Source organism: Leopardus geoffroyi, chromosome D1, assembly GCF_018350155.1.
Source record: "Leopardus geoffroyi isolate Oge1 chromosome D1, O.geoffroyi_Oge1_pat1.0, whole genome shotgun sequence".
Taxonomy (NCBI): Eukaryota; Metazoa; Chordata; class Mammalia; order Carnivora; family Felidae; genus Leopardus; species Leopardus geoffroyi.
Genome location: NC_059329.1, coordinates 35,431,418 through 35,447,421, shown reverse-complemented (window position 1 = coordinate 35,447,421; position 16,004 = coordinate 35,431,418).

Here is a 16,004-nt window from a genome sequence, read left to right as displayed (position 1 = left end):
TGTTTTTTGGGAGATATTTTATTACTAATCCAATTTCTTTACTTGTGATGGGTCTGTTCAAATTTTCTATTTTTTCTTGTTTCAGGTTTGGTAGCTTATATGTTTCTAAGAATTTGTCCATATATTCCAGATTGCCCATTTTCTTGATGTCTAATTGCTCATAATATTCTTTTTGTCTAATTTTTTAATGTTTATTTATTTTTGAGGGAGAGAGAGAGAGGGACAGAGCATGAGTGGGGTAAGGGCAGAGAGAGAGGGAGACACAGAATCTGAAGCAGGTTCCAGGCTCTGAGCTTTCAGCAAAGAGTCCGACGTGGGCTCGAACTCACAGACCATGAGATCATGACCTGAACTGAAGTTGGATGCTTAACCAACTGAGCCACCAAGGTGCCCCTGCTTATAATGTTCCTTTTTATTGTTTGTATTTCTGCTGTGTTGCTTGTGACCTCTCTTCTTTCATTCTTGATATTATTTGTTTAGGTCCTTTCCTTTTTCTTTTTGATCAAACTGGCTAGTAGTTTATCAATTTTCTTAATTCTTTCAAGAACAAGCTTCTGGTTTTATTGATCTGTTCTACTGCTTTTTTTTGTTTTGTTTTCTTTTGGTTTGGTTTGGTTTCAATAGCATTAATTTCTGCTCTAATATTTATTTTTCCTGTTTCCTGCTAGTTTGGGGTTTTATTTGCTGTGCTTTTTCCAACTCTTTAAGGTGTAAGGTTTGTTTTTGTATCTGAGGCTTTCTTCCTTCTTTAGGAAGGTGTGGATTGCTATACACTTCCCTCTTATGACCACCTTTCCTGTATCCCAGAGGTTTTGGACTGTGGTGTTATCATTTTCATTGGCTGCATGTAATTTTTAATTTATTCTTCAACTCCCCTGGTTAGCCCATTCCTTCTTTAGTAGGGTGTTCTTTAGTCTCCAAGTATTTGTTACCTTTCCAAATTTTTTCTTGTGGTTGATTTCGAGTTTCATAACATTGTGGTCTGAAAACATGCATGGTATTATCTTGATCTTTTTGTACTTGTTGAGTGCTGATTTGTGTCCCAGTATGTGGTCTATTCTGGAGAATATTCCATGTGCACTGGAGAAGAATGAGTATCCCACTGCTTTAGAATGAAATGTTCTTAATATGTGTGTTAAGTTAATCTGGTCCTGTGTGTCATTCAAAGCCATAGTTTCTTTGTTTATTTTCTGGTTAGATGATCTGTCCGTTGCTGTAAGTGGGGTGTTCAAGTCCCCTACTGTTATGGTATTATTATCAGTACATTTCTTTGTTTATGATTAATTGATTTATATATTTGAGTGCGACCACATATGGAGCATAAATGTTTGCAATTGCTAGATCTGCCTGGTAGCTAGACCCCTTAATTATGGTCTAATGCCCTTCTTCATCTCTTGTTACAGTCTTTATTTTAAAGTCTAGATTGTTTCATGTAAGCATGACTACTCTGGCTTTCTTTTGTCAACAATTAGTATGATAGATGGTTCTCCATCCCCTTACTTTCAATCTGAAGTTGTCTTTGGGTCTGAAGTGGGTTTCTTGTAAACAGCATATAGATGGTTTTCTTATCTATTCTGTTACCCAATGTCTTTTGATTGGAGCATTAATGAGTACTGAAAGATATGAATTTATTGCCATTATGTTGTTTCTAGACTTGGTGTATCTGGTGGTGTTCTCTGGTCCTTTCTAGTCTTTGTTGCTTTTGGTATGTATGTATGTATGTATTTAATTTATTTGTTTATTTAATTTTTCATCTTTTCTCCCCTCAGAGAGTCCCGCTTAAAATTTCTTGCAGGGCTGGGGCACCTGGGTGGCTCAGTCAGTTAAGTGTCTGACTTCAGCTCAGGTCATGATCTCACGGTCTGTGAGTTCGAGCCCCACATCGGGCTCTGTGCTGACAGCTCAGAGCCTGGAGCCTGCTTCGGATTCTGTGTCTCCCTCTCTCTCTGTGCCTCCCTTGCTCATGCTCTGTCTCTCTCTGTCTCAAAAATCAATAAAAATATTTTTTAAAAAATTCTTGCAGGACTGGTTTAGTGGTCATGAAATCCTTTAATTTTTGTTCGTCTGGAAAACTTTTTATCACTCCTTCTATTTTGAATGACAGACTTGCTGTGTAAAGAATTCTTGGCTGCAAAATTTTTATCAATTCAGCACATTCAATATATCCTGCCACTCCTTTCTGACCTGCCAGTTTTCTGTGGATAGGTCTGCTGTAAACCTGATCTGTCTTCCCTTGTAGGCCAAGACTTTTTTTTTTCCTTTCCTGCTTTAATGAAAGCAGTTTTCCTTGCCTATGTATTTTGTGAATTTGACTATAATATGACTTATTGATGCTCACTTTTTGTTAATCTAATGGGAGTCCTCTGTGCTTCTTGAATTTTGATATCTGTATCTTTCCCCAGGTTAGGAAATTTTTCCACTCTGATTTGCTCACATAACATTTTTACCCCTATTTCTCTGTCTTCATCTTCTGTGACCCTTATGATTCTGATATTGCTCCTTTTTAATGAGTCACTGATTTCTCTAATTCTTAAATTGTGCTCTTTTCCTTAGTCTCCCTCTTTTCTTCTGCTTCATTATTCTCCAGATGTTTGTCCTCTATATCACTGATTTGCTGCTCTGCCTCATCCATCCTTGCCCCTGTGGCAACCATTCAAGATTGCAGCTCAGATATAGCATTTTTATTTCATCCTGACTAGATTTTACTTCTTTTATCTCTGCAAAGAGAGATTCTAACCTATTTTCGACCCCAGCTAGTATTGTTAAAACGTGATTCTAAATTCTGGTCAGACATCTTATTTGCACCTATGTTGATTAAGTCCCCAGATGTTATTTCTTCCTGCTCTTTCTTTTGGGGTGAATTCCTTCTTTCATCATTTTGAAGGGAGAAAGAAAATTAATAAGGTAAAAAAATAAAATTTAAAAATTAATAACAACACACACACATATAAAATAAATGATGCTATATCCCAGGTGTATTTTGGTCTCGTTGTTGAAAGGAGCTTGATAGATTAGTGAAAAAGGAAAAGAAAAAAAATGAAAACCCTTGAAAGTTTGAAAAAATGAATACAATGAAGTAGAATAAAATGAGTTGATGGAAGTAAGATAGAATTTGAGAAATTTACAAAAAAGTAAAAAAATATAGTAGAAAAATTAAAGAAAAATATTTTTAATAAAAATTAAAAATAAAAATATTTTTTTCTCTTTCTGTATTCAAGAAAATAAAAGAAACGAATAAAAGAAAGAAAAAAAATTGAATAGATGTACCAGCAAACAGACCGAAATATGATTGAAATTATATTGTTTTCCCCTAGAAGTCAGACTATGAAGCAATATATAATCCATAAACTAAGCAGGGAGAAGGACTTGTGGTGCTCCTGAAAAGCGAGGTTGGCTCAGTTGGGCAGGGCTTAGTGTAAAGGCTCTTTTCTCCACTAGATGGCGCTGCTTATTGACCTCAATGGGCCATGGACCTGGGTGGCAAAGGAACTGAGAAAAAGAGAGGACAGTATAACAAGGCACAGGGGACCCTGAGCCAACAGCCCGAGGCACCAAGATTTATTGTACATCTTCTTATATACGTTTTCAGGAAAAACAGATCAGCAATGATGAACAACAAAAGCTTATCAAAGCATGTTATCAACGTACATCTGATTCAGCTATTGCACATATCTTGCATATGAGAGCAGTCTTGCAGATACTTATGTTCTGATAAGACTTTATGATAGAAGCAAAGACAAAGAAGGGAGTGAATGCGCTATCTACAGCTGGCTTCCTTTAAGCAAAACATCTGTATCTGTGTACTAAAGAACAGACCACATTTTCCAAAGGCATTTCACTCAAGTCCTTTCAGCTTATTTTTAACCTTATGATCTCGAGTTTTCTCAGAGATCTTGGAGCCTAAATGAATATGTGCCTATGGTCATTGTGGTGTTCTGTTTCCCACACTTATCTTACTGGGGTGGATTGTTTTGGTGCTTGTAGGTGTGTATGTGCATGCATGCGAGAGGTGAAAATGGTGTCACCCAGCTATCCAGTCTCTAGTATCGGAACTCTGTTCTCCCCGGTCAGCAATCATGCACCCATCATTTGTCTGCCACTTTTGTCCACTCCTCGCTTTTGCTCTGTCCGTGACCAAGCCCCAGACAGCACCTCCCTCCTGTGCTTTATCTCAGATGTGGCTGTGTTTTCTGACCTCTTACTTGTGAGGGACTGCAGCTTTGACCCATTCTGCCCCTCTGCAGGAGGGTCTCACCAAGCAATGGCTGAGCGTTGGCTGCACCCAGAACATTTGTGGGACCGTGTTGCTGCCGATGCCCAGAGACTGTGGCTGGGTGTCAGCCCGCCCCAGAAAAAGTCCACGTGATGGTGTAGCAACAGCATTTCAGGGATTATGGAAAATCACAACACACACCTGGCACCAGGCTTCACCCTTAATGACCTTGTTCCAGCACCAGCAAATGTAGTTTTTCTCCTGGGTCTACTGGGGCCTTTGCCTCTGGTTGGGGGGTGGGGGGGGCACACAGCCTCTACCAGATGTCCTCCCAGCAGGGGAACCACCTCTCCCTGTGTGGCCCGAGGACCCCACTACTTCACTCTGCTCCTGGGGATTGGCCCTTCTCACCAGAGCACCACCAGGTATTGAGCTGCAGAGTTTCAGAGTCTTCCCTCCCCCTGTTTATAGAGTTTTAATAGAATTTAAACCCTTTCCTTTCTCCTTTCTCCCTTTTTAGTTTAGTCCCTGTGGCGGTTTTCCACTTTTCCACTTTTTCTCCAGCTGCTTTTGGAAGCGTGCTTTTCCCATATACTCCCCCCATCTCTGTCCTCTCTCCACAAGCAAAAAATATATCCTTGCCCTCCATGGCTTCTCTCTCCCCCAGTTCACCTCTCCGTGCCATGTACCTGCTGAGTTCTGTGGTTCAGGTTGTGCAGATTGTTGTGTTAATCCTCAAGTCAGTTTTCCAGGTGCACAAAATGGTGTAGTGTTGATCTGGCTGTATTTCATGGACACAAGACACACAAAAAACTTCCATGCTGTTCTGCCAACTTGGCTCCTCTTTCCGAACTCTAGGATTCTTTAATGGAATGTTCTGTATATGCCAATAATGTCAAAATGGTTATTTTTTTTTCATTCAAACACCTTTATTTTTTCTAATGTTTATTTATTTATTTTGAGAGAAAGAGGGAGAGAATGCACAGGAGGGGCAGAGAGAGAGGGAGACAGAGAATCCCAAGCAGGCTGTGCACTGTCAGTACAGAGCCTGACATGGGGTTAGCTGACTGAGCCACCCAGGTACTCCCGAAACATCTTTATTCTTAATGGATTACTATCTTACCTATCACTTAATTATAGAGGCTTGTTAAAAATATCCAACCATGATAATATATTGTCTACTTCTCCTTCAGCTGTCAAATCTGTCAATTTTGCTACATACAACTGGAATTATTAGAGTTACACTGGAGTTACAAAGAATTGTGTCATAAGATTATAAAAGTTATAACTTGCTGTTTATTATACTGTTTCCCATGACGGTTTTTTTTCTTTCTTTATACTTCCTGTCTAATGCTATTTTGGTTTACATTAATTATGCTATGCCAATTCTTTTTTGCTTGCTTGCTTTTATAGTGTATTATTTTACATCTTTTTCTTATAAACATTTAGTGTTCTTATGCTTACAATTTGTCTCATGCATATAGTATGAAGTTTTAAATTAAACTAGTTTGATAATTTTTCTATTCTATTTGAAAATTGTATTCTGTCTAAATTTAATGTAATGACTTATATAATCGGGTTTTAATTCCTATTTTTTGTTCATTTGTTGGTAATTTTTATCTCTCTCTATTGTGTGCTTTTAGTTTAATCAAAAATTTTTTTATTATTTTATCTCCTATATCTGTTTTGTAAAATTTTATTCTTACATTATTTTTCTTTTAATGTTTATTTATTTTTGAGAAAATAATGCATGAGCAGGGGAGGGGCAGAGAGAGACGGAGACAGAATCCAAAGCATGCTTCAGGGTCTGAGCTGTCAGCACAGAGCCTGACATGGGGCTTGAACTCACGACTATGAGTTCATGACCTGAATGGAAGTTGGACACTTAACCATCTGAGACATCCAGCTGCCCCATTCTCCTATATTATTTCTTAGCATTAACCCACAAAATATGATTGTTATTTATTAAATTAAATAATTTGTTTGACCAATTCCTGAATAGTGTAGGAAACTTTAGTTAATTCCATTTACAAAACCTCTCGCCTACATTTAGCTATACTGCTGTCATATGTTATAGTTAAATTGGATATGGATATTTTGAGGTTTACATCACTGAGCCTGAATCTTAAAGTAGTTGTCTAAGGAGTGTTAGACTTTTTGGACATATTCTAGTGTATAATTAGATCAGTTTGCTGTAATTGAGGTTTGATTAAAATTAGTATAGAGAAGCATTTATCCTAGATTTAACTTAGCCTTATTCTATAGGTGTGATCTTTTTGAGGACTCTATCTGATGCCCATGTTTGATGAGGTCTCTCCACTGGGGCTGGGTGGGAACAAGAAATATTCCCAGTCCTCCATGAGTGCCTGAAATTATTCAGTCTAGTACTTTAAGATAATTTCTTCCCAGTCTTATATAATTTTACCTTTTATATGTGCAGATAATTACTCAGACAATGCCTTGAATGAGACCCCTTGCCCTCACAAAGTTCTCAGAAGCTCTCTCTGTGTAGTAACCTCTTCTCAATTACTCTGTTTTAAAAAATTAGCTGACTGGTCTGTTTCCTATACTTACTGAGACTGTTAGACTGGCATTCCCTTCCCATTCTGTGGCCTGCAAACCATCTCCAAAACTGAGTCATAATTTTCACTTTGTTCACTTTTCCTCAAGGATCATAGTCCTGCCTTGTCTATTACGATGCCCAATATCTGAAAACAATGGATATATATTCATTGTTTTTCTAGTTACTTTTATAATGAGAAGGCATTCCTGCACAGTCATGGTCAACACAGAAGCCCCTTTAAATTCACTGGAAAATAAGCAGTATGGTAGACATGAGCAAAGATATTTCTGTGAAGCTTAGCAAGGTGATTGAGTCATTCATTAATGATCAGAATATCCCTTTATAATATCATTAATTGACTATTATCCCATATTTTTTCTTTGCCATTACCTGGTTTTGATTTTGTCAGTCAGATAAGCCCTGTCCTAGATGACATTGAACTATGATGATCACTGAAAACAGTCAACTCAATCTATTGTCTCATCAAATAAGTGTGGTTCCTGGAAGAGAAAATCTCCTATAAATTGAAGAGAATACCCAGCTGCATAGCATCTGAGAGCTGTGTCTTCATGCTGGGCATCTAAGAATAGCAAACTACCTGGCTATTTTTGTCAAATTGAAGTTAAAAATCCAAATCGGAGAATTGCTCTATTTAAACAAACATGGCATGAGCGTTTTTTTCCTCCAATTTAATAGAACATTTTATCTCAAAGAATGCTAGATTTTATTAGTATCTCTTTCTCCCCTCCTTCCTATGCATGCAGTTACATTTTCAATACTCCCTGCAGTTGAACAGGAACAAAGAACTGATTTCTGGATAGTGATATAGTGGGTATAGTCATACACATACCACTGTCAGCTCTGGCTTCTAAAATATTTTGGGTAATGCTATGAACTGTCCTTCTATTTACACTATTTTTTCAATTAGATGTAGTGGATCTAGTGGAAGATCTAAAAATAAATTGCATGAAAACAATCTGTTTCTCTAGTTGATTCAGGACATAAACCCTTTGTTCCCCAACCTTATTTGTCCTTTGCTTTCTTCATGTAGTGATTTATGGTATGAGTGGAAAGTAAACACTGGTTTTGTTAAGCTATTAAAATGTTGAGCTGAGTACAAGTTATCCCACCAGAATACATGTGGTAGTGATATCATGTTTGCATACACTTATTTTTTTAATGTTTATTTATTTTTGAGAAAGAGAGACAGAGTGCAATTGAGGAAGGTACAGAGAGAGACAGAGACACAGAATCTGAAGTAGGCTCCAGGCTCTGAGCTGTCAGCACAGAGCCTGACACGGGTCTTGCACTTGTGAACCCGTGATATCATGACCCGAGCCGATGTCGGATGCTTCACCAACTGAGACAATCAGGTGTCACCATATATTACTTCTTTAGCAAAACTCACTGAATAATTTACCACAGGGTATAGTTAGTGATGCTGTGATAAATGAAATATTTTTATTCTAAGAACCCACACAGTGAGAAAGGTAGGTATGTTTAAAATGGAATGCAAAATTATAAGTACCATAATAGGTATCTTTATAAGCTCTCGTAAAAAGAAATACATGATTAACTGTTTTTTAAGAATGAAAGAAAAGACAACTGAGAAGAGAGCTGGTTGTAAAAAATCAGGAGCTACCACAGAATAAAGGTACATAAGAGAAGACACTTCAATAGAGAGAGGAAAACTTATGCAGTCACAAAGATGAAACAAATGTGAGGAAACTGTATTTTGCCACAACTAGAGCACTTTGTATATAAGAGGGAGTAGACAAAGATAATCTTGAGAGGTAAGTAGAAGTACTGTCAAACTACTCCAATGAGGAGGTGTCAAATACACGTGTTTTTCTTCATTTTTATCTGAATTTGAAGATATGTAAGGCTCTTTGCTGCCAGCTTCCTAAGCAGCATAAGTAGAAGGAATGAATGTAGTTAAGGCCATAGTGATGTCAACATTACTAAAATTTTGTTTGAGTGCCTTTGTAAAAGCATTAATACCCATGGAGATATTATTCAAAAATAATCTGTGGGTCTTTCAATAATACGTTCTTGTCCTTCAGGCTCAGTATATTCTTAAGACTGGAGTTATAAAAAGTGGGTAGTTCAACAGCACACAAGGAGACAAATTATTTAATTTTTTTCTTATTTGCCCTTTAAAACCAGACAAAAGATTTCCTGAAAGGATTGATAAAAAAAGTAGAAAATATCTTTTATTGGGGCGCCTGGGTGGCGCAGTCGGTTAAGCGTCCGACTTCAGCCAGGTCACGATCTCACGGTCAGTGAGTTCGAGCCCCGTCGGGCTCTGGGCTGATGGCTCAGAGCCTGGAGCTTGTTTCCGATTCTGTGTCTCCCTCTCTCTCTGCCCCTCCCCCATTCATGCTCTATCTCTCTCTGTCCCAAAAATAAATAAACGTTGACAAAAAAATTAAAAAAAAAAAAGAAAATATCTTTTATTACATATATAAAATTCAATCTACCAACTATCAAGCAGAAAGAAATCCTAGAATTTTGGCTGGTTATATACAATTGTTTCTTCCTCCTTTTGAGTGAACTTTTGACTCCTTTCTACCACAAGGAGATATCATGATTTATTTAACTTCTTTAGCCACAAAATCTTATAAGTGATTCTAAAATCCAGATTTCCTGAACCACTAAACAAACATCGTGGATGATTATGAGACACTACTGAAATGAAGTTAGGAGATATCAGAATTTTCACAGAATACTAGAGGCTATGTATAGATTATGACACAAGAGTCAACCACATTATGATCCCTACACTCTACTCCTTATGATGTGAAAAAAAGCAAAAGTCTTTGAAATACGAGGCATTGTTTAAAGTGTCATTTTCACCCCAATGACAGGTTAATCTACACTCTTCTCTAAATTTAGGGGTTTTTTATCTGCAAAAGGAAGTTAATAAAGCCAATCAATCTCAGTTTCTAGAAAAAATATACTATACTAAAATTCTTAACAAAAGTGTAAACTGTAGGATATTTTATGAATATTAGGCATAGATAGGGCCATTTCTGAAAATATCTGTTCAACATGAAAACATTTAGTTACCACTCTTTGGGAACAACATTGGAATAGAAAAGTTAGGAGACCTTAGATTAGGCAAATCAGATATTCAGATATATATATATATATATATATATATATATATATATATACAGAGAAAGAGAGACAGAGAGAGAGAGAAAGGTGGAGGAATACAGAGCTAAAGGAAGGATGGATGATTAGATGATTGATAGATGATAGATAATAGATAGATAGATAGATAGATAGATGATAGATGGATAGATAGATAGATGATAGATAGATGATATACAGATGGATAGATAAATAGACAGATGAGAGAGAATGATTCTTTCAATCCATCTCCCAAATTCAAATTAAACCCATTGTGGACTTATGGAGAAGTTGGCTTGTGGGGTTTACCTTAATGAATTGATTTGTATGGTAGAAAATAATTTTTCTTGGGCAGAAGTTTATTCCTTCGCCCATTCAGAGATAACATTATCTGTCCTAAATATCAAATCCGAGGCCTACTTCTATGTACTGATGACTGAGATTCATCACTGCAGAATGTATCTTAAGGAATTATTTTCACTGGAACTTGGATAAGAACAATAACACAAGTTTAAGATCTAGGTGACAGATTTTAAAATACACCTAGAGAGAGGGTGTGTTCAGGTATTTTGTAGAATGTCCATTGATTTTGATTTGTCTGTTTTTCTCATAATTGGTGTAAAAAAACTGTCTTTTGAGAGAAGACCACAGAAATAAAGTAGCACATATTAGCAGCATGACATATCCCTATTAAGTTTTTCTTGATAACCTGGCTGACGTAGCGTTTTGTTTGACTTATCCACTCTGAAGTCATTCTCCTCACTCTTATTTTCCTAACTTCTGGAGGGTGGAGGGAGTATCTATATAAAGCATTTAAATTCTCCTCATGGGAGATTTGTTTCTTCCCAACCATTTATTTATTTGTATTATTTATTTATTTCATTATAGACTAATTGATATTTATTTAAACTTTGAGCAATAATCTGATACTGTCTTATTTATTTTGTCTTTCAAATTGTTACAGGTTTGGTCAGTGGGAGCTCTTTCAGTTGGTTCATGTATCTCTTTGATGTAACACCCCTTCTTAGTGATTTATTTTTGTTATTATGATATTTTTTATTTTATTTATTTTGTGGGAGCTAGTATATTATGATTTATCTATTTATGTCTTTACTTATTTATTTGTTTGACTGGTAAATAATTGACATACAATATCCTATTAGTTTCAGGTGTACATCATATCCCTATGCTCTATATTATATCTCCATGACTTACTTTATAACTGAAAGTTTATATCTCTTAATCTTCTTCAACATTTTGCCTATCCCCCAACACCTCTGGTTACCAATAGTTTTGTGTGTGTGTGTGTGTGTGTGTGTGTCTGTCTGTGAGTCTATTTCTGTTTGTGTGTTTGTTGATTTGTTTAGATTCCCACATATAAATGAAATCATATGGTATTTTTCTTTCTCCGTCTGACTTATTTCCCTTAGCATTATATAAACCCTCAAGATCCACCTGTGTTGTCACAAATGACAAGATTTCATTACTTTTATGTGTGTAATTTTTTAAGTTCTTTTTATTTTTATTTATTTTTAGAGAGAGAAAGCGGGGGGGGGGGCAGTGCAGAGAGAGATAGAGACAGAATCCCAAGCAGGCTCCATGGGGCTCAAACTCATGAACCATGAGATCATGACCTGAGCTGAAATCAAGAGTCAGGTACTTAACCAACAGAGTCACCCAGGTGCCTTGTTGTGTACTACATATATATATATATATATATACACACACACACAGATACATGTATGTGTGTGTGTGTGTGTGTGTGTGTGACATATTTTTTAATTCCTTTATCTATCATTGGATATTTAGATTGCTTCCATATCTTGGTTATTGTAAACAATGTTACAATGAACATATGGATACATACATCTTTTTGGATTGGTGTTTTCATTTTCTTCAGATAAGTACCCAGAAGTGGAACTGTTGGATCGTATGGTATTTCTGGTTTTAATTTTTTAAGGAGGCTCCAATACTGTTTTCCATATTGGCTGGACCAATTTATTCTCCTACCAACACGTGTACAAATGTTCCATTTTCTTCATATCCTTGACAACATTTGTTTTTTTGTTTCTTTGTTTTTGTTTTGTTTTCTTTTGTCTTTTTGATAATAGGCAATCTATCAGGTGTGAGGCCATATCTCATTGTGGTTTTAGTTTCATTTTCCTGAAGATTACTAATTTTGAACATATTTTCATGTGCCTGTTGGCCATCTGTATGTCTTCTTTAGAGAAGAATTCAAATCTTCTGCCCATTTTTATTTTTTTTATTTTTTAAAATTTTTATTTATTTAAAGATAGAGAGTGTGCAAGCAAATGGGATAGGGGCAGAGAGAGAGGGAGAAAGAGAGAATCCCAAGCTGGTTCTGTGCTGTCAGCACAGAGCCCAATGTGGGACTCAATCCCAGGAACTGTGAGAGCATGCATGAGCTGAAATTAAGAGTCATATGCTTAACCAACTGAGAGACCCAAGTGCCTCCTTCTGCCTACTTTAAATCAGATTATTTGGTGTTTTAATTTTTTTGACATTAAGTTTTATAAATTACTTATGTATTTTGGACATTAACACCTTACTGAATGTATGGTTTGCAATATTTGCTCTTATTTAGTAGGTTGCATTTTTCATTTCTTTACTGTTGAAAAGCTTGTTAGTTGATGTAATTCCACTTAAGGGATAGTAATAATTATGACAAACTCATGCTGACAAAATACATCTTAACCAAATTGATATATTAAAATTAAAATCTGGGAGTGCCTGGGTGGCTCAGTCAGTTAAGCATCCAACTTTGGCTCAGGTCATGATCTCACAGTTCTCGAGTTTGAGCCCCATGCCAGGCTCTGTGCTGACAGCTCAGAGGCTGGAGCCTACTTCAGATTCTGTGTGTCTCCCTCTCTCTCTGTCCCTCTCTTGCTTGCACTCTGTCTGTCTCTCAAATACAAATAACAAAATAAAAGCAAAATAAAATATTTAAAAATTAAAATATGGATGTCACTTTATTAAGGAAATTAATGTATTACCTAATTGACCAATTAATACATTAAAAAGAAAGATCGGGGCGCCTGGGTGGCGCAGTCGGTTGAGCGTCCGACTTCAGCCAGGTCACGATCTCACGGTCCGTGAGTTCGAGCCCCGCGTCGGGCTCTGGGCTGATGGCTCAGAGCCTGGAGCCTGTTTCCGATTCTGTGTCTCCCTCTCTCTCTGCCCCTCCCCCATTCATGCTCTGTCTCTCTCTGTCCCAAAAATAAATAAACGTTAAAAAGAAAGATCAACATCAGAGAAATTCAAAGTAAACCCATAGCCACTAGAATGACTAAAATTAAAAAGGTTGACAATAGCTGGGATTATCAAGGATACAGAAGATTTTCCATTCTCAAATATTGGTGACTGAATCAAAAACATACAACCGTTCTAGCAAAGAATTAATCTACATCTACCGTGCAACCCAGTCATGCTACTCCTAGGTATTTACCCAAAAGGAGTCAAAGTATATATCCATACAGATAATTGCTTGACTGTTCTTAATTGCACATCATATTCGCCAATAAGTGGACATAATCCAAATGTCCATTAACTAATTAAAAGATAAATTTTTGTGTATCCATCCAATGGAATCTGCTAAACTATAAAGGAACAAAACATTGAAAGATGCAACCAACAGATATGAATGTCAAATTCTATGCTAGTTCAAAGAAGTAAGAGAAGAAAGGGTACACGTCCTATACAATTCTATTTATATAAAACTTTAGACTGAACAAAATATAGTGACTGAAATTTGTTGACTGGTGACAGAGCTTAAGTGTGGGAGAGATTGTAAAAGGGCATGGAGAATTTTTTACAGGTAAAATAATTATTCTATATTTTATTGTGGAGATGGCATAATGGGTGTATGTGCATATCAAAACTCACCAGCTTTAAGCTATTTGCAGTCCCTTGTATGTCACTTATATTTCAATAAATTTGAAAAATGTAATTTATTTTTGTGAAAAATTTTATTTTTCCAAAATATTTTCTGTCATTCCCTTTAAGGTGAATATACATTTCTATCTCATTGGCATCAGTTTTAATCATGTTTTGGCCATATTGTTTGGCCAGAGAAGAGTGGGCAAAAGCAATGTGTGTCACTTCTGAGCAAGAGCTTTCAAAGCCATTACCTGGTTCTGCTACTCCTTTTATGCTTATCTACCATTAGTTTTATTAATATTGGACTTAATCCTAAATTATTAACTCTAAATTAAAGAGGGCATAGGGTCACAGAAAATCTGAAAAAGACATATAACTAAGCAAATATAATGCTTTAATATTATACATCACTGATAATGCGTTATGGTCTTACTGCAACTTAACTTTAAAATATGTCAAAAAATCATATTTAGTATATAAAGTTTTATTATAGTAGAAATATACTCTATAAGTACTAGGACATACAAACCTAAAAATATGAGGTGCCTAAAATCTTGAAGATGTATTTTTATGTGTATGTGTTAGGGAATATGATTTTACTGGCATATTTGCAGATTCTAATCCTCTTTTATATATGAACAAGTAGCTAACATAAGTAAATCTATTAATCTTATCTGGATTTCAGTTTTGTCATTTACAAAATATGTTAATCAAAGGACATAATTTGTAAAATTTCTGTGCACTTTGAATTTCAATTATATGAGTATTATAGGTAAAATGAAATGCTAGGAATGGTGCTAGCATAATGAACATAGCTTTTTTACATCAAAATTGAATTAATGTTTTATGTCTTAAAGACCATCTTGACTCTTTCTCTTAAAATCAAACCATTTTGGAAAGTGGGATCAGACATATTTTAAATAAAAAAAATATATCTTAAGCATTAAAAAGAATTAAGTCAACTAATGTTTTCTGAGAAGCATGAGCTTGGTTATATTTTAATTTAGCTTATAAAACTAAAATGGTTGTTATTAGTCACCATACTATAATTATTTTCCTCTTCACAGATGTTTTGGATACTAACTTCCTAGAAGAGTGAATTTCAGAGTCAATATTACATTGGGTGAATATCACGTATATGTATGTACATTTGATCTGTGGATTAATTTCATTAAGAATCTTATACATTAAATGTATAAGTAAAGCTTAAGAAAGTTTTAATAATTCATAAATATCAAAGATTTAAATGTCTAGTTTTTTTTCTTTAAAACATGGCCATGAAAGATTACACATTTCTAATTATTTAATACTCTGGAACACATTCCAATATGCATGCTTAATCCTACTTTATATCTTGTTTCATCTAATATTTCCAAGAGCAACATAATTTTTCAAAATGTCTCAGGTTTTCCTCCAGCTCAATAAAAGCTCACAGGTACTGGAAAAACCTATAGGACAGTTATAGATATTAGATTAATAGAAAGAATGATTTATAACAAATTTTTTAAAATCAGCCCTTGAAACCTAAAAGCCATTTTACTTAAATCTCCTAATGAAACATTGGCTTTTCATGAAACAGAGAATTAAACCAAACTGTAAACAACATTCTTTCTAGAAGGTAGAAAAAGGCTTTTTCATTTGTAAAAAATATATATATAATTAATTCCTTTTACATATTAAAAGGTAATTTAAAAAAAGCTAAGAGAGCAGGATGGAAAAGAAATGAAGATAAAGTAGAAACCAAATGAATTAGAAAAGCAATCATCAAATCAATCTGTAAGTGCCTAAGATGCTCTTCATAAATATCAAAATAAAGATTAGCATAAATATAAAAAGAGAATAATAATATGCATACAAAATATTATTTCTCTAATAAACTTTGTTATTGAAGTATAACACATATAAAAATGTACAAAAACATAAGCTCATCTATCATGGCAATTTCTAATCAAGCCTCTCCTTTTCTGCAGAGAGGAGAACTATACTGGCTTTCTTTATCTTTCTTTCTTTCTTTCTTTCTTTCTTTCTTTCTTTCTTTCTTTCTTCTTTCTTTCTTTCTTTCTTTCTTTCTCTTTCTTTCTTTCTCTCTTTCTTTCTTTATCTTTCTTTTTTTCTTTCTTTCTTTCTTTCTTTCTTTCTTTCTTTCTTTCTTTTGTGCTTTTTAATTTTTTTATGTTTTTCCCTCTGACCTCCTTT